The following is a 10,291-nucleotide window of genomic DNA, read 5'->3' on the forward strand; positions in this document are numbered from 1 at the left end:
AAGGCGGTAGTTCCCATGGACAGAGGGGGCTGTTGGAGGCTGAGCTGGGGAGAGAGGTGGTCCTTAGCCACCAGACAACATAAACAGCGTGGCAGGCGCTTGAGTGGTCCGAGCAGGATGGTGGAGGCCCGCGTAGCATTGTGGGAAATAGAGATGGGAACTGGCTCATCCCCCCTCCCCTGGAGACCCGTGTGGCATTGTGGGAAATAGAGATGGGAACTGGCTCATCCCCCCTCCCCTGGAGACCCGTGTGGCATTGTGGGAAATAGAGATGGGAACTGGCTCATCCCCCCCACCCCGGAGCTCAGACCGACGCCCTCTCCCGCAGACCTAAGACTAAGATGTTGGAGAGACTACAAAGGCCCTGGTGATCAACAACCTTAGGAAGGGGTTTCATCACTGCTAAGCTGCGGAGACTCGCGAATCCTGCCAGATGCTGGAGACACGGCTGTGACTAAGATGGTTAGGGTCCCGGCTCAGCTCTCAGTTGAGAAGGGAGGCTAGAGGTGGGCTAAGGTTGGTATCGGGTGCAGAGGGGCATCCTGGGGGAGGGGGGGGGAGCGTGAGCCATGCCAATGGAGAAACAGCATTCCAGTGACTAGTATTGAGGCCCTGAAGAGGAAGGGGTCTGTGTGGCCTGTAGTATCATGCTGGAGTCCGAAGAACAGCAGGCCCCAGAACCTCTATAGGCAACAGTCTGCCTTCTGCTCTGAACCCTGTGCTGACTTGGGGGACAGATGGCTGGAGAGATGGACAGATGTGAGGACTGTGTAGCCAGAGCTAGCCTACGATTCCCCAGGGGGAAATCTATCAAAAGCCCATCCTCTGCTCTTTCTGCCTATGGTGGTGGGCAGGCTTCCCTGGCCTCCCTCCCACCCCGACTCATCATTCCCTGAGGGAACTCTCAGTATGACCTAGGTGATGGTCAGGATCTTTGCCTTGGGCTCTTGTGTGAGGTCAAACGGCACCCAGTACCGTGGTGTAATGGTGTGGTCACTACCAAAGTCATGGTGCAGGCTCCCTGCAGACAAAAGCGCTGGGGGTGGCCAGCATACACTTGGGTACCATTGTTAGCCTGGAAATATTCCTGACAGCCAATATGGAACCAGCCTGGGTGTCCATCAGCATGTGAACGGATAAGGAAAATGTGTATATCCACTGGAGATCTATTCAAACACCAAGAAGGAAATTCTGTCACCTGCAGAGAAACGTATGGACTAGAGATTGCCAGGCTCAATCAAACAAGCCAGACTCAAAGACCACGTTTTGTTTTTTGTTTTGTTTTTTCCTCTTGTAGGCAGATTCTGTTGATTGATTGATTGAATGTATGTGAGTACGCTGTGGCTGTCCTCAGACACACCAGAAGAGGGCATCAGATCCCATTACAGATGGTTGTGAGTCACCATGTGGTTGCTGGGATTTGAACTCAGGACCTCTGGAAGAGCAGCCAGTGCTCTTAACCACTGAGCCATCTCTCCAGCTCCAGATTCTGATTTAAAAAAAAAAAAAAAAAAAAAAAAAAAAAAAAAAAAAAGTGATCTTGAGCGTGTGGGCATAGAATGCAGCCTGGGACCTGTGTGGGAGATTGTCCTCAGTCCCATGCTGAGGCAGCATGACCAGCCAGGCTGGGATCAAGGGTCGTAGGCACATTGTACAGGCTCTTCTCGGACAGGGGTCTGTTAGGGGAGCAGCTCAGGCATGGGGCCATTCTCAATTGGGACTTCCAGCCAAAGTGCTACTAAGTCAAGGCTCTACTGCTGACCTTTGCCCCTGACTGCCACCCCACCCAGTGGCTCATGAGTCCTCAGGATGGACTGCAGTACTTCAGCCATTTGCAGACGTCTTATTCCCCCAGGTCCGAGCTGAAAGACAACAGGATCCAAGAGCACTGTGTCTCATGGGTTGGGGCCAGGCTTCACGCTCTTGTCCAGGGCTCCGCTCACAAGGTCTGGCGAGGACATGGGAACCCACTGTCCTGCCAGCTGAGTCTCCCTGGAACGTATCCCCCCAGCTGTGTGGACACTGTCCCTGCCAGGAGCATGTGACTCTCCAGCAGCACTGGGGCCCGTGGGAGGAGCCTGCCTCGCCCCTCCTGGAATGAGAGACAAGGGAGAGTCTGAGGCCAGAACCCTGAGGAACTTGGGCCTCAGCATTGCCTCAACCAGCTGTGCAGGGTGCAGCCCTGATCAAGAATTGGAGCAGGATGGAAGGCTGCAGCTGTGACCCAGTGCTTCAGGGACAGGTGACAGACTGCTCTTGCAGTTCAGTGGGGTCCAATCTCCACACAGGAGAGGCCTTTCCAGCCCTGTGTGTGCACTTGGGTGTGGGACTTCCTCCAGGTGTCATGTTTTCTTAATGGAGACAGCTTCTTATGTAGAACTAGTGACTCCCACGTGTGGTCTGCCAAGGTGGGGAGGAAGGCAGGGGATCCTGAGACCCCAGGGATGCTGTCTCTGTGGTGATGCGGGTAAATGCTGACATCTACTCACTAGGGTCTGTGCTCCCTGCAGAGACAGGTAGGTCACACAAAACCCAATAGTCTCAGTGAGGATGGCCTTAGGAGATCTTCCTGGAAAGGTGACATTGGCACCTCAGAATAACATGCCTCAGCAAACTTCCTCTTGGTTTCCATGAGGACTGGGATACTGGGTCTTGTTTGTTTTATTAAATTTCCTTTTTTTAAAAAAAAAAAAAAGTTACTAGAAGTGGCTAAGCATAGTGACATACCCTTTGAATCCCAGCACTCGGAGAGGCAGAGGCAGGAGGATCTCTGAGTTTGAGACCAGCCTGGTCCACAGAGGAAGTTCCAGAACAGACAGGAGGTGCTACACAGAAAAACCCTGTCTCAAAGAAAACAAACAAACAAACAAAAACCATTAACAATGTATTATTACATTTACTTGTGTAGGGATGGGTGACGTGTGCTAAGTAGGGGTCAGAGGGCAACTTGTAGGAATCTGATTGCTCCTTCCACTGTAGGCCCCAGCAGACTTTCATGAGACTTATATAGACAATGATTTTCCATAGGACACCCAAAGCAAAACTAGACAGGGGGACCCCAGTCAACTGATAGACTCATCAGAAGACGGAAAGACCAGAAAGAAAACAAACGAAAAGGGCCTCCCTATAGCTTTGGCTGGCCTAAAATTTGCAGTTCAGGCTGGTCTTGAACTCACAGAGATCCACCTGCCTCTGCCCCTTCGGCTGTAGTGCGGTGGTGCCTGTGATCCTTGGGAGGTGATTAGCGATCAGGGAAATTAAATCAAAACTTTATTGACCTGTCATTTCACCCGTTAGAATGTCTGCTAAAAACCTGCTGTTTTTAAAAGGCTGTGGGTTAAAGAGCCCACCTGCACTGCCAGGGAAATTTCACTAGGCCATTCTATGACAATGTGAGGGGTCCCCTGGTTCAATGGGAGATCTGACAACTGAGCAAGCTCTCCCATCTCGTTCAAAGAAAATGACATGGGTTGGAGAGGTGGCTCAGTGGTTAAGAACAGTGTCTGTTCTTCCAGAGGTCCTGAGTTCAAATCCCAGCCACCACATGGTGGCTCACAACCTTCTGTAATGGAATCCAGTGCCCTCTTCTGGTGTGTCTGAAGACAGCTACAGTGTGCTCATATATAAAGAGAATAAATAATCCTAAGAAAAGAAAACGACATCAGCACACCAGAGAGGCACCCAAACACTACGGGTGTGTTCGACAGCAAAGTCACAATAGCTAAGTCATGTATGGGGTCCCAGAATTGGTGGGCCTGGCCTTTCGGCAGAAGCAGGGCAGGTTCTACCTTCGTGACACCCACTGTGAGTTGCCCTCACAAGCTGGAACAGAAGTGCCCACCATACCTCCCGCCAGTGTCCACTTCTCTCCTGGAGAAGCCAGGCCCTTTAGGACCTGGGCTGGAGGGAGGACCTGGGCTGGAGGGAGGATCTGGGCTGGAGGGAGGACCTAGGCTGGAGGGAGGACCTGGGCTGGAGGGAGGACCTAGGCTGGAGGGAGGACCTGGGCTGGAGGGAGGACCTGGGCTGGAGGGAGGACCTGGGCTGGAGGGAGGACGGCTGAGCAGGATCTCCACTGGTGGTAAGCATGCGACAGATTGCCCAGTGCTGGTGGTGGTAGGTGCAGAGTAAGGAGCCCGGCAAAGCTGACAGATGCCAACAGCCTTTGAGAGCTGTCTTCGTTACTGCTCTATTGCTGTGAAGAGACACCATGACCAAGGCAACTTTATAAGAGAGAGGCATTTAATGGGGGCTGGCTTACAGATTCAGAGCATGGGCTGACACACTATCTTCTTGATCAGAAGGCAGCAGGCAGGAGGGCGTGGGGGACGACCGGACATGGGCTAGTGGTAAGGACTTTTGAAACCTCAAAGCTCACCCTCAGTGACACACCTCCTCTAACAAGACTATCCTTCCAACAAGGCCACACCTGAGCTTTACCAAACAAGTTCCACTCCCTGGTGACTAAACACCCAAACATATGAGCCTCTGGGGGCTATTCTCATTGGAACCGCCACATTTTCCCATAATGCCCCAGAAGCTAGGGGAGGTACTGATCTCACTTTCAAAGGGATTGTTTGCAGCTGCCCGGTGCTTCTCAGGGGACCAACTGGGACAGTTCAGAGGAGGGTGGGGAAACCAGAGCAGAGGCTAGGCAAGCCTACCATGTAGCAAGGCTGCAGAACAGAGGGAGGGGGTGCTAGAGAGGCCTGGCCAGAAAGGAGAGCCAGAAAGCAGCCATGGCTGAGGCAGACCGCTCTTCACTGCACCAGCCCCCATCTTTTGCCCTCTGGTACCACTCCTGAGTTCAGTTCCTATGCTCTGAGGCAGAGCATATACAAGGAGGATGTGGGCTTTCACAGGCGGGGACCTCTGCAGACAGTGGCAAAGGCTGAGGCTTAAGGATTGTCAGAACCTGACCGTCTACCCTATGAAAAGTTCCACACCCAGAGATAGCCCTTCCCCTTCCCACAGCCCCTCTCTAAGCAGCCCACTTCCTAGAGGCCTCAGTCACAAACAGGCCAAGGGGAAGTGGCTAGCCTTGTTTGTACCTGTTCCAAGACTTCAGATTCTGACTGAGAACTGGGTCAGCCTTTGAGTTACTCTTTCGGCGGCCCAATCCCAGTGGTGGATCTGACGTCCCCCCAGCAGACTTTTGCAGCAGTGTTTAAAGAAAAGGCTGAGGCAGAAGTCCTGAGGTACCTACCTAGATAAGAGCTCCAAGCAAGCCCTTAAGCCTCAGCCTATCGGCAAAATGAACTGCAGTCTGTCCGGAAACTCCTGTCCAATCTGTGCTGGAGAATAATGGCCCAAGGTTCTGGAGGAATGGAGAAAGGGTAGAGAGAGCTTCAACTCCAATACCTCAATCATAAGGACTACAGGAGTTGGCTACCTGCGTTGTCCCAACCTGGCACCATGAAGCCACCTCCCCCACCATCAGCTCCAGTAAGAAATTTATTACCAGACAGTTATCAGGGGGCTTTGCTCCTGGTTTGACCTCAGGAAGTACCCACAAACCCCTCAGCCCCTGAGAATGTAAATAACCCATCTTCCAACACCCCTGCCCTGGCCAGTGGTACACAGCCACACAAATCTTGCACCAGAGCCCCTGGCCACCTCCCCGGGGGCATAAATACTATCACCACCACCTCTCCCAGTAAACCAGTTCTTCAAATCTGTTTTGTGGGTGTGTTCACTGCCCACAATACCTTATCTGTGACACACCAGTAAACAGGAATCTTGCACAGGCATGGAGTCTGTACATTTTAACACCCAGGGAGTGCCCTTGGGCAGAGCAGAAGACTTTCCAGCAAGACCAAAGGGGTGAACATTGACCAGACTGTGGAGCACCCTGTTAGGTAGAGTCCCTATCCTGAAGGAGAGAACCTCTGTATGCACACACTCCACAGTCCCTCTCAGCTCCAGCCCTGACCTCTCGACTTACCTGTTTGTCTGCCTTCCCGCTTCCAAACGATCTGACAGCATCTGACCTTGGATCATCTTTAGACAAGGTGCTAGGAGAGCTTCAGTTGTGCAGACTGAACTTAAGGCCTCATGTGTGCTAGCCAAGTAGTCTCTCACCAAGCTTACCTCCAGGACCCTCACTGGAGGCTTCTAAGCAAGGACTTTACTGCTGAGCCACACCCCCAGCCCCTCACTGGGGGATTCTAGGCAGGGGCTCTACCACTGAGCCACGCCCCCAGCCCCTCACTGGGGGATTCTAGGCAGGGGCTCTACCACTGAGCCACACCCCCAGCCCCCTCACCAGTGGCTTTTAGGCAAGCATTCTATCACTGACCTGTGGGACCCTAACCCTCACTCTAGGTGAATGGTCTGCTGCTAAGCCATGCCCCAAGCTCCTCGCTACTAGATTCTAGGCAAGGCCTCTCGCCAAGTCATGTCCCAGTCCCTTGAGGGTGGACTGAAGGCTGTGCTGCTGAGTCACGCCCCCAGACTCTTCGCTGCTGAACTCTAAGTAAGGTTTTCAAACTGACTGACAGCCTCGGTCACTCACTCACTAGTAGAGTCTAGGCCTCCTGTCAGAGTCCTTCCCAACACACACCTCTCCACCTGAGTCCCCTTCCACCTCTCCAGGGAGCTCTGACCCAGGAAAGGAACGAATACCCCAGTGACCAGTGACTCTGACGCCTCCCTTCACCCTGCACCTTTAGTGTGAGGAAAGCCAAGGCCTAGGGACCAGACACTCAACCCCTCTTAGAATCAGAAGAGATTAAGCTGAGAGCAGCGCTGTCTCCTGTCTTCCCAAGCCTTTCCTGTGTCCTGCTCTCTCTCACTTTGACCTCCCAGACCAACCTGAGCCAAGTGTTCCAAACCTCACAACAAAGAGGAAGCACTGGGTGGAGGTGGGGGATGGCAGGGGCGGGCCAAACACAGAGCCAGACGGTTCTGTGCAAAAAAACAAGGGGAAATTTCAATCACTGGTGCATCATGGAGAGTCTGGAAGATGTCTGGTTCCAAAGAGCAGGCCTCTCAGGGTGTCCTTTCTGCACAGGGTGGCTCCCAAACTGGCAGGGAGCTGAACGTGGCATCTGAGCCAGTCACCCCAAGGGTGACCCCACACCCGCACACGCACACACACACACATAGCCACAGCAATACCTGGCTGTGGAAACCCATGGAAACGTCAAATCCCCAAAATCCTGGATTCCAAAAAGAAACAAAGGCTTCTAGGGGGGCAGGGGTGGGGGTGGGGACCTCCCACTGCCCAGAAGCAAAGCCTTTGGCAGCTGTGCAAGAGCCCTGTCCTCCGTTGCCCTTGGACTGCTGACAAGATGCTTTCCAGGGGGCTGAAGGATACAGGTTACACGTGAGGCACGTGTGTGAGGCTTCCTCTTACTCATTTCTACACTCTTACCCGGCACATTCCCTGCCCATCTCCGCTGGGAGTGAGAGTCTAGAACAAGACAGAGGCTCCTGTGAGGCTCGGACTTCTTCGGCAGATCACCCCTGAGAGCCCTCTTTCCTCCCCGGAGCCTTGCAGTTTATCATGACCTTACCCATATCCTGGCTCTAAAAACAGACACCTGACTTAGGTCTTAGCAACCAGAGAAACCTTCATCCTGAGAGAGCCAACCTTATCTTCCTACAGAACAGGGTCCCCTGTGTCAGAGAACATGATCCTGAGGTCACATCAGCAGGTGTCATCCTGAGTCTCAGATTCAAGGAAAGCAACTTAGCTGTGTTGTCTTGGGGTCCACTGGCTAACCTGGTGCCCATGGAGGCCAGAAGAGGCTATCACGTCCCCTGGGACTGGAGTTATGACCAATTATGAGCTGCCACGTGGGTGCTGGGAGTTGAACCTGAGTCCTCTAGAAGAGCAGCCAGTGTTTTTTTTTTTTTTTTTCTCCCAAGTCTTGATTTTTATTACTTAAAAAAGTTGCACATTTATTTTGCTTTCTGACTCTGTGCTTGTGCCTTCAACACTTTCACAATGATTTTCTGTTCCTCGATAAGGAAAGCTTGCTTGATCCTGTCACGGACACACTTGGCACACACGGAACCACCATAGGCTCTGCTGACGTGCTTCTTTGTCTTAGATAATCTCATAAGGACTTTGGGTCTCACAGCACGAGCCCCTCGCAGTCTGCCCAGGCACACACCACATGTGTGTGCTTTCTTAAACAATCCTGTTGCCAGGGGTTCGAGACAGCCTTGTTTTGTTAGAGGCTGTATTGTAGGAAAGCCTACGACAGTGTGTCAGATGCTGGACCATCTTGAGTGACTCTAAGTCCCCGGAAGAGCAGCCAGTGTTCTTAACCACTGAGCCATCTCTCCAGTCCTGTGCAGATTTCTACTGAAAGAGATCCATCTGACAACGGATAGCCCAAGGAGGATAACAGCGTGTCCAAAAACCACAATGGACACAGTGATCTCTTTATTTGAGTCTCAGTACCACGAGTCATCAGCCTACAAAGAAACAATTCAGATACAACTTGATTTGGGGATACAAAGGCTTCCCATCCCCTCAAGGCAGAAAAATAACAGCAGCATAGGAAGACCTGTGTCCTGCTAGACTCACTGTGTCTCAGCAGCCTGAGCCCTCAAATTTGGTCAGGAGGGGAAATCTGTCTCCAAAGAAGTCCTGGGAAGCATCAGCAGGAGGCCTGACATGGGACACAATAGGGGTCAGTCCCCAGTCCTCTCTCCTCCCTCCATCTTCCCTCTTCCCCCTCCTTGCAAAAGTCCGGGGCTTGGGGGGAAAGACTGAGAGAGACCAAGAAAGATGCAGAGAGACCGAGAGACAGACTGAGACTGTGCCACCCTTGACTGTCCAGGCTAGCCCATGTGCGACTCACTACATGGCCCCGGACCTGTCCTCTTCCTGCCTCGGTGCCCTGGGCGGCTGGAATGATGTGTTTGAGCCACCATCCCTGGCTTGGAGTTGTTTTGTCTCGGTTCTTTTTGTGGTGCCGGAGGTGGAATCCAGAGTCCTACATGGCCGGGCGAGAGAACTTGGGTACCACTCGGCTACGCCCCAGCCGAGGCAAGTGACTATGACCTCACCCATATCCTGGCTCAGCTACATCCCAATCCTGAGACAGGGATCACTAAATTGCACAGGCAAGCATCAGACTTGTTTTCCTCTTGTCTCAGCCTCCTGAAGAGCTGGGGTTCCAAGTCTGAACCACTAGATTTAATTCCACCCCACCCCCCTCTTTTAACTGCTATATAACCTCCTCCTAGTGAAGAACGTGCATCTGTGTAATGCTTTATTTTTACTGTTTTTCACTGTGGAGTGAGGGGTATATGGTTCAGAAGCCAGAAGTGGGCGTCGGATCCCCTGAACCGGGGCTACAGGCAGCTCTGAGCGTCCTGGCATGGGTAATGGGAACTGAACCCAGGTCCACTGCAAGAGGAGTAGGTACTTCTGTTTTTTTTGAAACAGGGTCTCACTAACTAGCCCTGGCTGGCCTAGAACTCACCCTGTAGACTGAGCAGGCCTTGCACTTACAAAGATCTTCTTGCCTCTGTCTTCCAAGCGCTGAGATAAAATGCACCAGCCACCACACCCAGGTAATGTGAACTCCTGGCCACAGTTATCTCTCTAGCCCCAGGCTAACTCTTTGTTTCAGTTCTACGTATTTTGAGACAGGGTCTCACCCTATAACCTTGGCTGCTCTGGACCTCACTCTATAGAGCAGATTGACTCAAATTCAGAGATCTACCTGCTTCTTCCTCCTGAGGGCTGGAATTAAAGACGTGTGGACCATTGTGCTAGGGAGGATCCGTAGCAAGCAGCAGGCACAGCACGGAGCAAGGAACAGGAAGCTGAGGGGTCACTTTTTAACCACAGGCAGGAAGCAGAAAGTGGGGCAAACTGGAAGGCAAGTAAAGCTACTCTCAGCACCCACCCCCCAGTGACACACTGCCTCCAAGCAAGGCTACACCTCCTAAACCTCTCCAAACAGCACCACTTACTGGGGACTTATTCAAATGCCTGAGTCCAGCAGGATGTTTATCACCTGAACACTGTGTTCAGTTCTTGGCCCAATCACCATTCTCCTTACATTTGTAACTCTGGCCTCATATCCTGTCCTGTGATAGTCTGCCTTCCTTCCCTCACTGGGAGGAAACTGTTTCTCCTTCTTGAGTCTCGATCTGAGCCCAAGGTCTTGCTGGGGCCCCGGCCCCGCCTCCAAAAGGACAATGAATGTTTATGAGGCACTTAAGCCAAGGGAAAGAGGAACAGATCCCTCTCCGTGCTTTTCCATCTTTTGTTTATTCATTCAACAAACATCTGCTGAGATAGAACAGGGGTTTCAGCTATTAA

At 52.4% G+C, this 10,291-nt stretch overlaps 1 pseudogene across 1 annotated transcript; it reads right to left on the reverse strand.

The window, feature by feature from the left end:
* Nucleotides 1-7,905: 7,905 nt before the first annotated feature.
* LOC308413504 (large ribosomal subunit protein eL34-like) lies at nucleotides 7,906-8,233 on the reverse strand (annotated as a pseudogene). Its single transcript has one exon. The product of its transcript is annotated as a large ribosomal subunit protein eL34-like (transcript).
* Nucleotides 8,234-10,291: the final 2,058 nt, after the last annotated feature.

The sequence above is a fragment of the Micromys minutus genome (assembly GCF_963924665.1).
Source record: "Micromys minutus genome assembly, chromosome: 32".
Lineage (NCBI taxonomy): Eukaryota > Metazoa > Chordata > Mammalia > Rodentia > Muridae > Micromys > Micromys minutus.